The 14,945-nt window shown below is 41.1% G+C and overlaps 2 protein-coding genes across 4 annotated transcripts in view; one reads left to right on the top strand and one right to left on the bottom strand.

Moving 5' to 3' along the window:
* Window positions 1–14,945, bottom strand: part of CNOT8 (CCR4-NOT transcription complex subunit 8) — a 55,354-nt gene that overhangs the window by 38,155 nt on the left and 2,254 nt on the right. For 2 of the 3 annotated variants that reach the window (XM_079916241.1, XM_079916243.1), the window contains one exon: window positions 10,454–10,538. The exons of the other annotated variant lie outside the window; for it this stretch is intronic. The gene's annotated coding sequence lies outside the window, so the exon portion shown is untranslated. The remainder of the gene's footprint in view (window positions 1–10,453; window positions 10,539–14,945) is intronic. 3 annotated transcript variants of the gene reach the window in all.
* The window catches only part of FAXDC2 (fatty acid hydroxylase domain containing 2), a 30,505-nt gene continuing 18,756 nt past the window's right edge, over window positions 3,197–14,945 (top strand). The window contains exon 1 of the mRNA XM_079916239.1: window positions 3,197–3,332. The gene's annotated coding sequence lies outside the window, so the exon portion shown is untranslated. The remainder of the gene's footprint in view (window positions 3,333–14,945) is intronic.

Here is a 14,945-nt window from a genome sequence, read left to right as displayed (position 1 = left end):
CCCAGAACTGATGGTTCATTTCTCAGGTCACTGAAGACAAGGGTAACACAAACACAATGATGGCTTGTGTTTCCAGAGACCTTGGAGTGTCTGTTGCAAACAATGGATTTTATGCTGCTCTTATTGCAAAATTAGAACAATTGTGTAAATCACTGATTCCTGATGGGAGGGAGGCCCCAAACAAATAAGAGGGTAGTTGGAGTAGAATATATTCATTAATACATCACATTCGAAAAAAAAATATTGCTTGTGAACTACAAACTATAGAAAGTAAGGCTTAAACATCATCTCAGCTGGGAGAGTACAGGTTTTAAAAAACTGAGGAAAACATAAATAAAAGATGACCTTGACTCTCAGGGTCAGAGAATGGAGTAAAGGCAGAGACATCTTAATTTTTTTTATTTGAATTACAGTAAATTTGATAAGAAAAGAAAAGAAAGCTAGCTTCCCCCAGGCATGATAAATACGTCGCCTATGGAAATATTTGATGACAACTTAGGTAATTTTACTAGGTGGGTCTAAGAGTTACTTGCCACTACTTTCGATTTTTGTTACTGTGAAACTCATCAAAGCTGCTAACTGAATATTCAGTACTTTATAAAGAAGAAAGTTGACCTCTGTCTCTACAGAGCAAGGCAAACAGAAATACAAGCCAATGGAAAGAGAGCACATCAATATAGCTAAGAGTAAAACTTTTACTTTGGGACTCTCTGGTCACTTCTAAAGCTCTCTTCTCTAGCTGTCCCTTCCTCTCCCTGTTCGTGAATGTAACAAACCCATCTCTGGTGTTACAGCCAGATCTCAAAATCCCCTGTGAGGTTTTCTTTTTTTTCTTAATGTGACCAGTGTTGAGAATCTTGTTTTGAACTTCTGTAACATTCTGTCATTTTCTAGGAGCAATGGGATCCAAAGGCTTCAGAATATCTCTGAAGTTTCTAACCAGATGTGTTTGTTTGTGGGATAAGGGATATATTCCAGAAAAATTGGTAAACACAGTTATAAGTCTCAACTCCATTAGAAATAGAATGGGCCTCAGAGATCCTCTAATCCAACTGGCTCATTTGACAGATGAAGAAACTGAGACTCAGAGAGGCCGAGGTCACAAAGCTGGTCAGTGGCAGTGCTCAGTTTGAACCCAGATCTACCTTCTTCCAGGATCTCAGGGCCTCTCCTCCTTTAAAGGAGATCAGCTAAGGGAGGGGCCATCTTACACAACCTTGAAATAACAGGAAAGCTAAGCAAGTCCTCAAAATTAGAATGGAGAGAAAACCCAGAGGACCAGAGAGATATTCTCGTTTGTGCAGCTCTACTGAGAACCTACTATGTGTGAGAGTTATTAGAGCCATGAAGATACATAAAGCTTCTATTTGACCTGATTACAGAAAAAATTACCTGCTACTCTAGGGAGTGTTGAACACATAAGCTAAGAAAGTTCAGAAAGAAAAGAACAAGTGATTTCCCTCGTGGTGCAGTGGTTAAGAATCCGCCTGCCAATGCAGGGTACATGGGTTTGAGCCCTGATCCGGGAAGATCCCACATGCCACAGAGCAATTAAGTCCGTGCGCCACAAATACTGAGCCTGCGCTCTAGAGCCTAGGAGCCACAACTATTGAGCTCACGTGCCACAACTACTGAAGCCCGCACGCCTAGGGCCTGTGCTCCACAACAAGAGAAGCCACCGCGATGAGAAGCCTGTGCACCACAGCGAAGAGTAGCCCCCGCTCACCGCAACTAGAGAAAGCCCACGTGTAGCAACGAAGACCCAACACAGCGAAAAATAAAATAAATAAATTTATATATAAAAAAAAAAGAACCAGAGGCAGAGTAGTGGTCAAGATAAGGAAGGAAATTCTGGGTGGGAGGATTAGTATAAGCAATTACTTGGAGGTAGGCATGACAGAAAATAGAAAAAATTTTTCTGTACGTAGCAATCAATAAATATTTGCACATGACAGTGATGCTTAGAGCATAGGAAAATAGGAAGTAGTGAGGAATAATGTTATATGAGAGGAGCTAGATTAAGGCAGGCCTTGGAGGTGAGGTAGCAAAGGTTTGATCAGGGCACGAGGCAGACTTGGGTGGCCAGGAACATATACATTATGCAAATATCTGGAATATTGAAAAAAATATTGGTACCTCTAAAAGGAGAGATGATGAAAAACAGGAACAAGTTGTACAAAATAAAATTTGTAACAAACATTGAATGTTTACTGAGCTTTGTGCTGTGCAAGGAGTTAGTCAGGGAAAGATGACTAAGATATGGTCCTTTATTGGCCCAATAAAGGATGACACATCTGGACAACAGGACAGCACTCAGCCTTAAAAAGAACATTGTAGCTCTTAAAGGTACTATATGGAACAATCTCCATATGTGCGTGCTAAGTGAAAAGAGCAAGGAGCAGAACAAGCATATACGGTAAGCTGTTTCTAAAGATGGGGAGATATATATGTTTCTATTTACAGAGACAAGCTCTGGATGGATATACAAAACACTCGTCCCAGGGGTTGCCTCTCGGGAGAAGTAGAGGACTGGGAAGGAGTAAAAAAAGACTTGCTTTTTACTGTACACTCTTTTGACCCTTTTGTTTTTTATATTAGACATTATTACCTATTCAAAAATAATTTTTAGAAATTTAAAAATAAAAGCTCACTTCTTTTTCAAAGGTCTCACCTTTTTACATCACGGGTCATCCTGTATTCTAATTTCACCTGTTTCAAAGTGTAAACTTCACCTCTCCAGGGGTTCCTTTCCTGCATCTAGACTGAACAGTAGTAGTTGATACATCTCTCCTCCCTTGGCTGCCCTCAGAAGCAACAGAAGCCATCAAAAATGAGAAAAGGAGGCCCTGTGGTCCATGTCACCTTTTTATTCACTTGAACTGCCCATCTTCTGCCTTCAACATGATCGACACCCATGCCTCTTATCGAAACTGCCTCCTAGGGGACCGTGACATTTTCTTAAGTTGAGGAAGATGCGGGAAGTTTTTAAAAAGAAGAAAAACAAGCCCAGAGGTCAGTCAAATGTGCTTTTTCCAGCTCTGGCTTGAACTGCGCATTTCCTCTCAGCTTTCAGGAGATGTCCTTTGGCAAGAAGGGCGCTTTTGTCTCTCGTCAAAACAGACCCAAATTCTTTCCCCCGTCACGTGCCTGGCCGAGCCAGTAGGCTGCTCCGTAACGTGATCACCTTGGCCAGCCTCCCAGCCTACCGACTAATAACAGGGTGAGGCGGCAGCACAGCGACAGCAGCTGCCAGCGTCGGGGCTGAAGGAAGAGAAAGCGGGCTTGAGCTGTGCCAGGACCTTGGAGGAGCTGGGACACAGCCCACTGCAGAGGTGAGCGGGAGCTGCTGGGCAGGGAAGCTGGTCGCCAAGGTCAGGACGCGTCCAAGTTCACTTAAAGAAAGGCAAAGCATACCCTTCTCACCTCTGCCACCTCTCTGTCCTCTCCACTTACAGGGCTGGTGAGATCTGCCTCTGAACAATGTCCTGGGATGTTTTCTTAGTACACAGAGTCCCTTTCTGTCTCACTAATGTCTGCCGTCCTCTGCCCATGTTTGTACAATCTACCTCCTCCGTAGTCTTGTTTTTCTAGCAATTGACAGGTAATTCTGTCAAACGGACTCGCTTTGGCTTCAAAACCATATGAAAGAGAAAATCCCAAATCAGAACTCGAAAATTCTACTGGAAAAAGACTGCCAGGAGGCAACTGTGGTTGAATTGCTTCTCCTCTCTAACCTGCCAGGGTCACCTGGAAGGGATGGGGCCAATTACAACAGTCTTAAAATCGCAAAGGCCCCAGGTCGATGTGGGGACTAGAAGGTGGACAACCATGTCAAAGCTGTTTTGATCGACATACCGGGATTTATCAACAGATGCTCCACTTTCAGACTTGCTGATGTCCTGGTAGTAGCTCAGGAAGGATTCCCACAGAGGTTACAGAGGGAGAGGAATACAGTGTGTGTAGACGGGTGTGAACAATGGGCCACTGGTTTTCAGGATGCTATACAGGTCTTTGGGGGCATAGGGCAAGCAAGACAAGACAGAGACTTGTAGGGTGCTTCAGTTTCATATGCAATTCCAACTAACTTTCTCTGGTTGGGATATAAAGATGCAATTCAATTTGGTAAAACAAATGCTCTGAGCGTTAGCTTCTGACCTTAGAAAGGTAAGTGTGTAGTATAGGAAAAGGTGCTGAAACGTTCAAGAGCAAATGTTGGACACATTCTGAGGGCAAGAAATAAGGCTTTTAATTCTTTTACCCTTCTTTTGTTTATTCAACAAATATTTCCTGAGTATCTGCTACATGCCAGGTTTGTGTTTGGTACTGTGGATCTCGTAGTAAACAAAATAGGCAGGCTTTCAGCTTCACGGGCATGCAGTCAACTGGGGCAGTAAATCATAAAGGGTATAAGTACCCAAGGCAAAAGCAGTGAAGGGAGCATTGCTAAAACTGTCCAAAGGGAGTAATTTTTTGTCTCAAAATTCAACCTTTTCCTTCATGCATTTTACCTTCTTGAATGAGTATCTTTCCCCTCTGTAAAAGTCTCACGTACGTACAGACCTTGGTCATAGCAGTTCCTCGAAACCCTCTTCATCAGAGGCTTTAAACTAGAGGCAGGCTGTTCAGCTTTTCCCAAGAATACAAACAGCCTGAGAACAGAGGCTGAAGTAATGGGAGTTTCAGTCCTCAGGAGAGTAGTCCTCTCCCGTATGAAATAGAATTTATGCTATTCTGAAAACACATGTGGCACCAGGCAAAGCGTTAGGAAGCCTGGATTTTGCCAGAAACTGTGTGGAGTTTGGAACAAGTCAGTTCTGCTATCTAAGCCTATCTCTTTAGCGATAAAAATGGAAGGGGTAGACCAGATGGTCCATCAGGTCTTTTTTTTTTTCTGATAATTTCATGAGATATTTACAAAGAAACCATGCACATTCACATAAAGATAATATATCTTGTACCTATAAAATGGGAACCTTCATCAACCATGCAGAATATCCAGAAAGCTAGAATCTGAAAGAATCAGACTGCAGACAAATACAAATTAAAATTAAACTGTCTACTTCTCCCACCCTCATCCCATTCCCCTCCCCTGTCTTCAGATTTTTTTAGGTTGTGAACATGCGCTATAGGCTCACTGTGCCATTTACCTAGATTGGGGATTCTGCAATAAATCATTGCTTTCAAAACAGTCAGAATCATCTGCTTTCAAAACAACCAAACTAAAAAGTATCTAATTTGGATAATCTTATAATATCTATCGAAATCCCTTTAAGGGAGAATCAATTCATTGTTATTAAGTATTAGAATATTTACTTTTAGTGCATTTAATTTCTCTCTCTGAATGCATTCTCATCATAAATGTTATTTCATATCCTCCTCCTACATACTTTCTCACTTGGAAAATCAAAGTTATATAGTATTACATTATTAAATAGGACCAAGAAGCATGTCTTATTCATGTTTGTATCCTCTGTAGCTAGCATTGTATCTGGCACACAATAAATATTTCTTTTTTTTTTTTTTAAACACATGTTTAGCTGGTGGAATTTATTTTTTTAATTTATTATTATTATTATTTTTTGCAATACGCGGGCCTCTCACTGTTGTGGCCTCTCCCGTTGCGGAGCACAGGCTCCGGACGGGCAGGCTCAGCGGCCATGGCTCACGGGCCCAGCCACTCCACGGCATATGGGATCTTCCTGGACCAGGGCACGAACCCGCGTCCCCTACATCGGCAGGCGGACTCTCAACCACTGCGCCACCAGGGAAGCCCTAATAAATATTTCTTGAAAGAATGATTATTATCTTATTATCTATTTTACCTTTTGTATTAAAAAAAAAGCACACACACACAATATCTAATCCATTGTTTGTGGCTGATAGAGGCTGATCTCATTCCTTTGTGTCCTTTTACAATCCAAATGCCCACCTGCATTCACCGACATCAGCACATTCTATACCTTTTGCAGACTTAATCGGTATAATGAGCACTGAATTCAAGTTCTGCCACTAAATAACTGTAATTTGACGCTGAATAATGAAGATTTCTATGCCTCCATTTCTTCAAATGGAACATGGGGGCATCAGAATAGATGAGCTTAAGACAACTTCTAGCTCTTAGATGGGAGACTTCAAAAGGTAGAGAAAAAGAGAGGAGGTACCATAAAAATGTAATGATTATAGTACCTTAACATAGTAAATATTTAATAATTGCTATTGTTGGTTTTGTTTGCCAAAATTTCTAACTTGAACAATACCACTGGCAAATAATGTCAAGGAAATTCTTTGGGTGAAGACACATCGGCCCACCATGTTTGAGGTCCCCCATGGAAACTTTCTGACTGACTCTGTTCAGTTAAAACTGAAAACAAGTCTACAGATGTAGAGAGGCACAGAAAACAAGCTGCTTTATCATAAAATATTCAGAAGAATGATACGGTTGTGTAGCTTAGAGGAGTCAGCTGCCTAGACAAACATCTCAGGAAATAGCATGTGGGCCTATTGGCTTAGCCGAAGAAAAATGGCATATCAGGAAATGTTTCATTGCTTCTAATGAAGTCAGATGTCAACAGATAAATGCTATGACTCCTGCAGCCATAGGGCCTTCCTACCACCAAAAGATAAAGAGTCACTTTCCCTTTGACCTGAAGGCTGCCGTTCCAAGGTCAAGCTTAGGTATCAGCCCCTAATCACTCAGTCTCAGCAAAACAGTTTCTATGGCATGGACACAGCAGGCATCAGCACCCTGCCTGTGGCGTCAACAGAGCCGCCTCCTCCCAGGGTCTTATTGTACTGACAGCCTTCCTAGTCTCACTTAGGTGTTTAATTTTAATACCTACTTAATACTTTACATCCAGCCTCCATCTCAGAAGGGTTTGAGATAGCTTCCAGTAAAAGGATATACACAGTAGAATAGTTGCAGAAAAATAAAAACTGATTAGAACCCATCAGGCACTCAATAAATACCTTTTATACTGTTTTGATGTGGGGGTGGGGGGCAGTGATCTGTAGAAAAAAGAACCACGTGCTTTACTGCTATTGCTTTGCTTTTGGACCATGTAAAATCACTACCAAAAAAAAAAAAGAAGAAGAAGAATAAACAGGGCACTGGTCCTTGTCGTAGTTACCTTTAATAATCTAATGAATGCTATGAATATGAAAAATGAAATTTCAGGGGAGACAAAGATTTCCCAAAGCCCTTAAGGAACTGCAATTAATATGATGAAGAGTAAAGTAAAAATGAATTACTCTGTGAATCTTCAATAAAATATTTCCTATGAATGAGCACTGAATTCATTTAAAATTTTTTAATATTTCTGTAATTTTCTGAATAGGTAAAATATACTCATGGTACAAAATTCAAAAGGCAAAAAGTAAGGCACGTGGTAGGAAGACAGCCTTCCTTCTGCCTTGACCCCCAGCCACCGAATTCACCTCACCAGAAGCCACCACTGTAACCAATTTCTTATATATTCTTCCAGCAATAGTCTAATATTTTATGTATTATTCTATGTATACATAAACAGCACACACACACACACACATGTTCCACACATTACTTTTTCACCTACGAGTTCTGGAAAGTACACATAGGGCTGCCTTATTCCTTTAATGGCTACAGAATATTTCATTACTAGATGTACTATAATTACTTAACCAACGCTTTACTGATGGAATTCAAGGTGTTTCCAATTCTTAGTCATTAAAAACAACGCCACAATGAACATCCTTGGACACACGTCATCTTTTATATACTGGATTATATAAAAGGAAAAAAAAATCCCAAGAAGTATAATTGAGCATTAAATTTAACTCTGAAATTACAGGCAGCCAAAGCAAAAAGGGGTGAGAAGGACCAAAATGGATTGCCTTTTTGCATTCCACAAGTAAGCATACCACTTCTTCCAAAGAGGAGAACTTCTTTTAAAAAAAAAAAAAAAACTAATTTTTTTTATTGAAGTATAGTTGATTTACAATGTTGTGTTAATTTCTGCTGTACAGCAAAGTGATTCAATTATACATATATATACATTCTTTCTTTTATATTCTTTTCCACTATGGTTTACCATAGAATATTGAATATAGTTCCCTGTGCTATACAGTAGGACCTTGTTGTTTATCCATTCTCTCTATATATATTAGTTTGCATCTGTTAACCCCAAACTCCCAATCCATCCCTCCCCCATCCTCCTCCCCCTTAGCAACCACAAGTTTGCTCCCCAAGAGGAAAAGTCCTGTGCACTAATTTCTTTATAAGAATTTATCAGCTGTTTTCTCATAAAAAGTGCACTACTTCATTTGGGGAACTAAACAACAGGGTAAGGAATATATTCGACGGCAGTTTTGATATTCATGTGGCAGATTCTTACATCTATCTTGATTTTTTTTAAAAAAGTATGATATAACTAAAACCCAGCATTCCTTGGATAAGCTAAAATGCAATTTAGGAGGAAAAGGCTTGGTTGTAAGGTTGGAGACCACGAGAAAGCCTGGGCACTGTCCTCCTTTAAAGATTTCTTGGGCATGCCAGATCTCCTGCCCTACTCAGTGTTTTCTTAGCTCTGGACCAGAACTTAGGCTAGCACTTTTCATATGGATTTTTGAAATGATGGGTTCATGTACCTAGACTGAGACTTTGCACCTCCAGGAATCCTTGTACATAGTAAGTTCTTCGTAAATGTTCCTGGAAGGAATAGAGGAGCTTCAAAAGGTCAAAGACCGTGTCTTATTAGCTTTGCAAGCTCTTGGCAAAGATAACGGTGATGATAAGATATCGGGGAAAAGCTAGATGAGACTTTGACTTGTAAGTGAAGTTCCTGTGGCATGGCACGGCAAAAAGAGTCCTGGTAGCTAAAGAAACAAACAGGCAAACAAAGAAACAAACCCCAAATCCCCTCAGCTTCCCTCCCAAACAGGATGGATATCTCGACAGGGTCCACAGAGCCTTTCACACTTCCTAACAAGCACTGAGGAGGGAAATGCATGGTGATGTGAAGGGTCTACCTTTCTGCACATGGTTTGCAGATATTAAGATCTCCAAGTCGTTCCCAACTTGAGGTGTTTCCTTTCATATTTGGTTCCTTGTCATTAAGACACTTTACAGGCTTAGCCCCCAAAGTACCTAGCACAACTAGGTACTTAAAGATCTGTGCTTTCTGGGACTCCAGGCAGAAGGCAAACTGCCAGATTGAAAATGACCCTGCTTCATCCCAGAATTCTACCACTGTGTGAAAGGTAACTTCATGAATGGGCCCGTATCCATCTTGAGGATGTGGGCCAAACTTGGGAATTGGGCCAATAGGAATTGTTCAGCACAATGAAGATGGAGAAAATCACTTTTTTTTTTTTAAATCACTACTTAAAGGAGAATTCTTAAGGACCTACTGTATACCACGGTGAACTCTACTCAATACTCTGTAATGACCTATATGGGAAAAGATCTAAAAAAAGAGTGGATGTATGTATATGTATAACTGATTCACTTTGCTGTACATCTGAAACTAACACAACACTGTAAATCAACTATACTCCAAAATACAATTTTTAACCTTTTTTAAAAAGGAGAATTCTTGGGAATCCTTATAAATTCAGGTTACTGAGTAACATCTGTGGTCCCCGATGTGGGGCAGGGCTGTTTACCATAGTTTGGGGCTGAGACTTGTCATCCTGAAACGCTTGTGCAGTTATCCTCTGGAAGCCTCAGGCGGTACAGAATATGACTATAGAGCACCCCTAACACTCAGGTAAGCAAAGGAATCCTGACTGCCGTCCTGGGTCAGAACAGGGAGTGAATGCCTGCAGCTTCACTTTATTCCTTCTCTTCTGTTGTGTGTTTTTCTTTCTTTTTTATTGAGAAGTCAGCACAAGGTAGAGCTCCACACCTCCAAGCTACAGCAGGTTCTCCTGCTGCCAGCCAGGCAACAAAGGGTGCTGGAGGAGGGAGTGGAGGTGACAAAGAAGCAGGCCTGGGGGGGTGGGGCTGGGGGGGCTATAGTGTGGCTGAAATCCATTCCCCTGCCTCCAGGTAGAGACTGGGCTGACACTGCACCAAACATTCAGGTGCCTTTTCTTAAACCAGATGCTATCTCCCTGACCGGGAATCAAACCTCCCGGTATTCCTCCCTGACAGGCTTTTCCTCTGAGCTGACTGCCTCCCTTCTGCTGTGACGTGATTCACAGTGGAGCTGGTGAGCAGCTTATCACCTCCCTCTGCTGTCCTAACTTCTCAAACCCCTGGAGGCACTTTATATGTCACCATTCCTCTCTTCCCTTTTCCAGCCTAAGTATTCTGTAAGAAATGAGGGTCAAGGGGAAGCTGTATTTCCTAAGGTCAAAGCTGGTACAAATGCATCTAGAATAATAAAACCAAGCATAAACATCCACAAAAGAAGAAAACATCCTTAGAGATATTGGAAGCTGGGCCTGATCCTGGCTCTGCCATCTAGAAACTCACCTGGCCTCCTTTCTTTAAGTTCTTTCACCCTTGTCACATGGCAGGACGATGAACTGTAACGCTCCTCTTCAGCCAGGTCATGACACTATTCGATAGCGACAATAATAAGTGTTGGTGAGGATGTAGAGAAGTTGGAACCTCATACATTACTACTGTTGGGAATGTAAAATGGTGTAACCACTTAACGTTCCTCAAAAAGTTAAATATAGTTGCTATATGACCCAGCAATTCCACTCCTAGGCATATATCCAGGAGAAATAAAAACGTGTCTACACAAAAACTTATGCAAAATTGTTCATAACATTATTCATAACAGCCACAAAGTGGCAACAATCCAAATGTCCATCAACAGAGGCATGGATAAACAAAATATGATATATCCATATGACAGAATGTTATTTGGCAATAAAAAGGAGTGAAGTACTGATCGATACCACAACATGGATGAACCTTGAAAACATCATGCTAAGTATAAGAAGCCAACCACAAAGGACAACATATTGTAGGATTCCATTAATATGAAATGTCCAGAATAGGCAATTCCACAGAAACAGAAAGTAGATTAGTGATTATCGCGGGCTAGAGGGGGGTGAGGATAGGGAGACAGGAAATTCATGGCTAAAGCGTGTAGGATTTCTCTTGGGATAATGAAAATATTCTAAAACTGACTGTGATGATGAATGTACAACTCTGTGAATATACTAAAAGCCATATATATGTACACTTTACATGGGTAAATTGTATTGTATGTGAATTTTATATCAATAAAGATGTTTTTAAAAAGAACAAATACAATTTTAAAGTCTCCTCAGCCTCATCAGCAGACCATGTGGCCAAACTTTTGGATTTTTGTCACGCTGGCAGGTGAGAAATAATATCTTATTATAGTTTTAATTTACATTTCTCTTATTATGGAGGAAGTTCAGCATCTTTTCCATTTAGAGTCCATTGATATTGATTTCTTTTTATTATATACTAAATTCCCATGTATATTTTAAGGTCTATTTGCAGACTTTCTAATCTGTTGTATATGTCTGCCTACTCATGTGCTAGCACACAATTTCAACTATTAAAACTTTATGATGGGACTTCCCTGGTGGCGCAGTGGTTAAGAATCAGCCTGCCAGTGCAGGGGACATGGGTTCGAGCCCTGGTCCAGGAAGATCTCACATGCCACGGAGCAACTAAGCCTGTGCGCCACAACTACTGAAGCCCATGAGCCTAGAGCCCGTGCTCTGCAACAAGAGAAGCTACTACAATGAGAAGCCCGCGCACCTCAACGAAGAGTAGCCCCCGCTCTCAGTAAGTAGAGAAGCCTGCGCACAGCAACGAAGACCCAACGCAGCCAAAAATAAATTAATTAAATAAAAATTAAAAAAAAAAAGAAAAAACCTTATGGTGGGACTTCCCTAGTGGTGCAGTAGTTAAGAATCTGCCTGCCAATGCAGGGGACACAGGTTTGAGCCCTGGTCCAGGAAGATCCCACATGCCACGGAGCAACTAAGCCCCTGAGCCACAACTACTGAGCCTGCGCTCTACAGCCCGCAAGCCACAACTACTGAGCCCGTGTGCCACAACTACTGAAGCCCGTATGCCTAGAGACCGTGCTCCGCAACAAGAGAAGCCACCGCAATGAGAAGCCCGCATACCGCAACGAAGAGTAGACCCCACTTGCCACAAGTAGACAAAGCCTGTGTGCAGCAACGAAGATCTAACGCAGCCAAAATTAAAATAAATAAATAAATTTATTTAAAAAAACCCTTTATGGTAAGACAAGTAGGGGGACAGTCAACCAAGTCAAGCTGGGCAGCAACTCAGGGTAAGTGCAATCCCCAAGCACCCTCCCACCAAACCCAGCCACCGTCCCAGGCTGTCACCTTCACAGAGAAGTCATGGCTTTATTTCAAATATGGAGAAACACAAAGTTTGTTGCAAAACACTTAATAGAAATGCCAAGAAATGTGATAAAGAAGAGACTGAAAAAGGCCAAGATCTAAAAGGTCATTCAGATTGGCACAGAGAAGTCACAAGAACACACTCCAAAGACACAAACCATCAGAAAAACCTAGCACTTAATTTTGTGAGAATAAAGCCTAGGGTAAATGCTGTGGCAGCTGGAGACCAAACTGCAGTAGCAGTAAGCAAAGGCAAGTCTGGCAGGTGTAGTCAAATCTTTGGATGCTACGTTGAGGAGTATGAACACGGACAAAGACTTCTGCCTTGACGGACAATTTGAACACCGGTTTGAAACATTGGATGTTCAAATGCGACAAATGGAAGACACAATGAATAGCATTTCAACCCTAACAACACCACAAAGCCAAGAGGCTATGTCTCCTCAAGAAACACACCAACAGCAACAACAACAAAAAGAAACAGCAGATGGCACTGGCCTTGACCTCACTATGGAGCCACCGCAGGGTCAGTCAGGTGGTGTTGGCACAAGAACAGGATGAACTGTCAGAGACGTACCCACATCCGTGATCAAGTGTAAGGTGTAAAGAACTGATGCTTCTGAAATATTCCCTGGGTGTATTATGTATATGAATGTGTTACACTAGAGTTACGTTGGAAACACTGCCTGAGTCAGCATGCATACTTGTCCACAATGCTTTCTTTTGGCTTGCTGTACCTTGAAAATACACTGGAAAATTCCAGAAAGTTTCTACCTTGCCAGATTTTATAGTTCTGTGCAGTATGTGTGTAAGTGTGGAGGATATACTTTTGTAGATGTTTTTGACAGTACAGAACTAGCTTGTAGTAAAAGGAATATCGTCCTCAAAACTTAGATCAAAACTCTAGTACCGGGCTTCCCTGGTGGCGCAGTGGTTAAGAATCCGCCTGTTTGGGCTTCCCTGGTGGCTCAGTGGTGGAGACTCCGCCTGCCGATGCAGGGGACACGGGTTCAAGCCCTGGTCTGGGAAGATCCCACATGCCATGGAGCAACTAAGCCCGTGCGCCACAACTACGGAGCCTGCGAGCCACAACTACTGAAGCCCGCGCACCTGGAGCCCATGCTCCGCGAAGAAAGAAGCCACCGCAATGAAAGCCTGCGTGCAGCAACGAAGCCCCAATGCAGCTGTAAATTAATTAATTAATTAAAAATATTTTTTAAAAAAACCTCTAGTACCAAAGTATTGTATAATCTTTAGAATAAAGGTTTTTATATTTTAAGTCAAAAAAGTTTATCTCTGTATGCATTGACTTGTGATGCATAAAAATAAAAGCAGGGAAAAGCACCCTTAATATGTTGACATGGCTATAAAAAGAAACAAAATTCAGTTATTTGTAGTGAGGTGGATGGACCTAGAGTCTGTCATACAGAGTGAAGTAAGTCAGAAAGAGAAAAACAAATACCGTATGCTAACACATATATATGGAATCTAAAAAAAAATGTTTCTGATGAACCTAAGGGCAGGACAGGAATAAAGACACAGAAGTAGAGAATGGACTTGAGGACACAGGGAGGGGGAAGGGTAAGCTGGGACGAAGTGAGAGAGTGGCATGGACATATATACACTACCAAATGTAAAATAGATAGCTAGTGGGAAGCAGCCGCATAGCACAGGGAGATCAGCTCGGTGCTTTGTGACCACCTAGAGGGGTGGGATAGGGAGGGTGGGAGATGCAAGAGGGAGGGGATATGGGGATATATGTACAGCTGATTCACTTTGTTATACAGCAGAAACTAACACAACACTGTAAAGCAATTATACTCCAATAAAGATGTTAAAAAAATATGTTTACGTGGCCAAAAATATCTCATTCAGCATATATTATGGACAATGCCATTTTTTATCCTTTTTGTTTCATTTTGCTAAGTAGAGATGCAATTGGTTTTTAATCTGTGTTCACCACCTTTTGACATCAGAATTTTTATTCAGTTGTCTAATAACTACTATTTGGATTCCTTAAAATAACTTTTATTTTTCATTTGATCATTATCTTTATATAACCAGGAAAATTCTGCAACATCACATCAGAAAATAAAAATGATCAAGCCTTAATTTCTCTTATCTTATTAGATATTGGTTTTATTAAGACTTCCAGAAAGATTTACCCTGTCATACTGTCAAATGGAGATCTCAAACGCGTTTCTAATTATTCTCCTTCTAGCCAGTTCTTGTTTGACAGCATTTTAGAAGGAGTTTCATGCACCGCATTCCTATCCATCTACTTGGCCATAGAATTGTTGACTGGTTTCAGAAAAACCTTGGTTGTTGTTTTTAAACTGACAAATAATAACAAAGAATACACAACTGAACCAACTCAAGTTAGAGCTACTCTTTAAGTTCTGGTTAAGAGTCCACTGATATTCTTTTATCTCACAGGAACAACTCTTTACTACCTTGAAGAAGTGAGAAGAGCATAATTAAGTCTTTTAAAAAGCCTTATAATGTGTTTTAAGACTTGCTAGACCTAGTATCCCTCGTGCCCGTCCCTCCTCTACTCTTCTGCTGTATTCCTGGCTATTCTTGCTTATTTGTTTCTC

The sequence above is a fragment of the Stenella coeruleoalba genome (genome assembly GCF_951394435.1).
Source record: "Stenella coeruleoalba genome assembly, chromosome: 3".
Lineage (NCBI taxonomy): Eukaryota > Metazoa > Chordata > Mammalia > Artiodactyla > Delphinidae > Stenella > Stenella coeruleoalba.
This window is presented reverse-complemented; position numbering and strand designations above follow the sequence as displayed.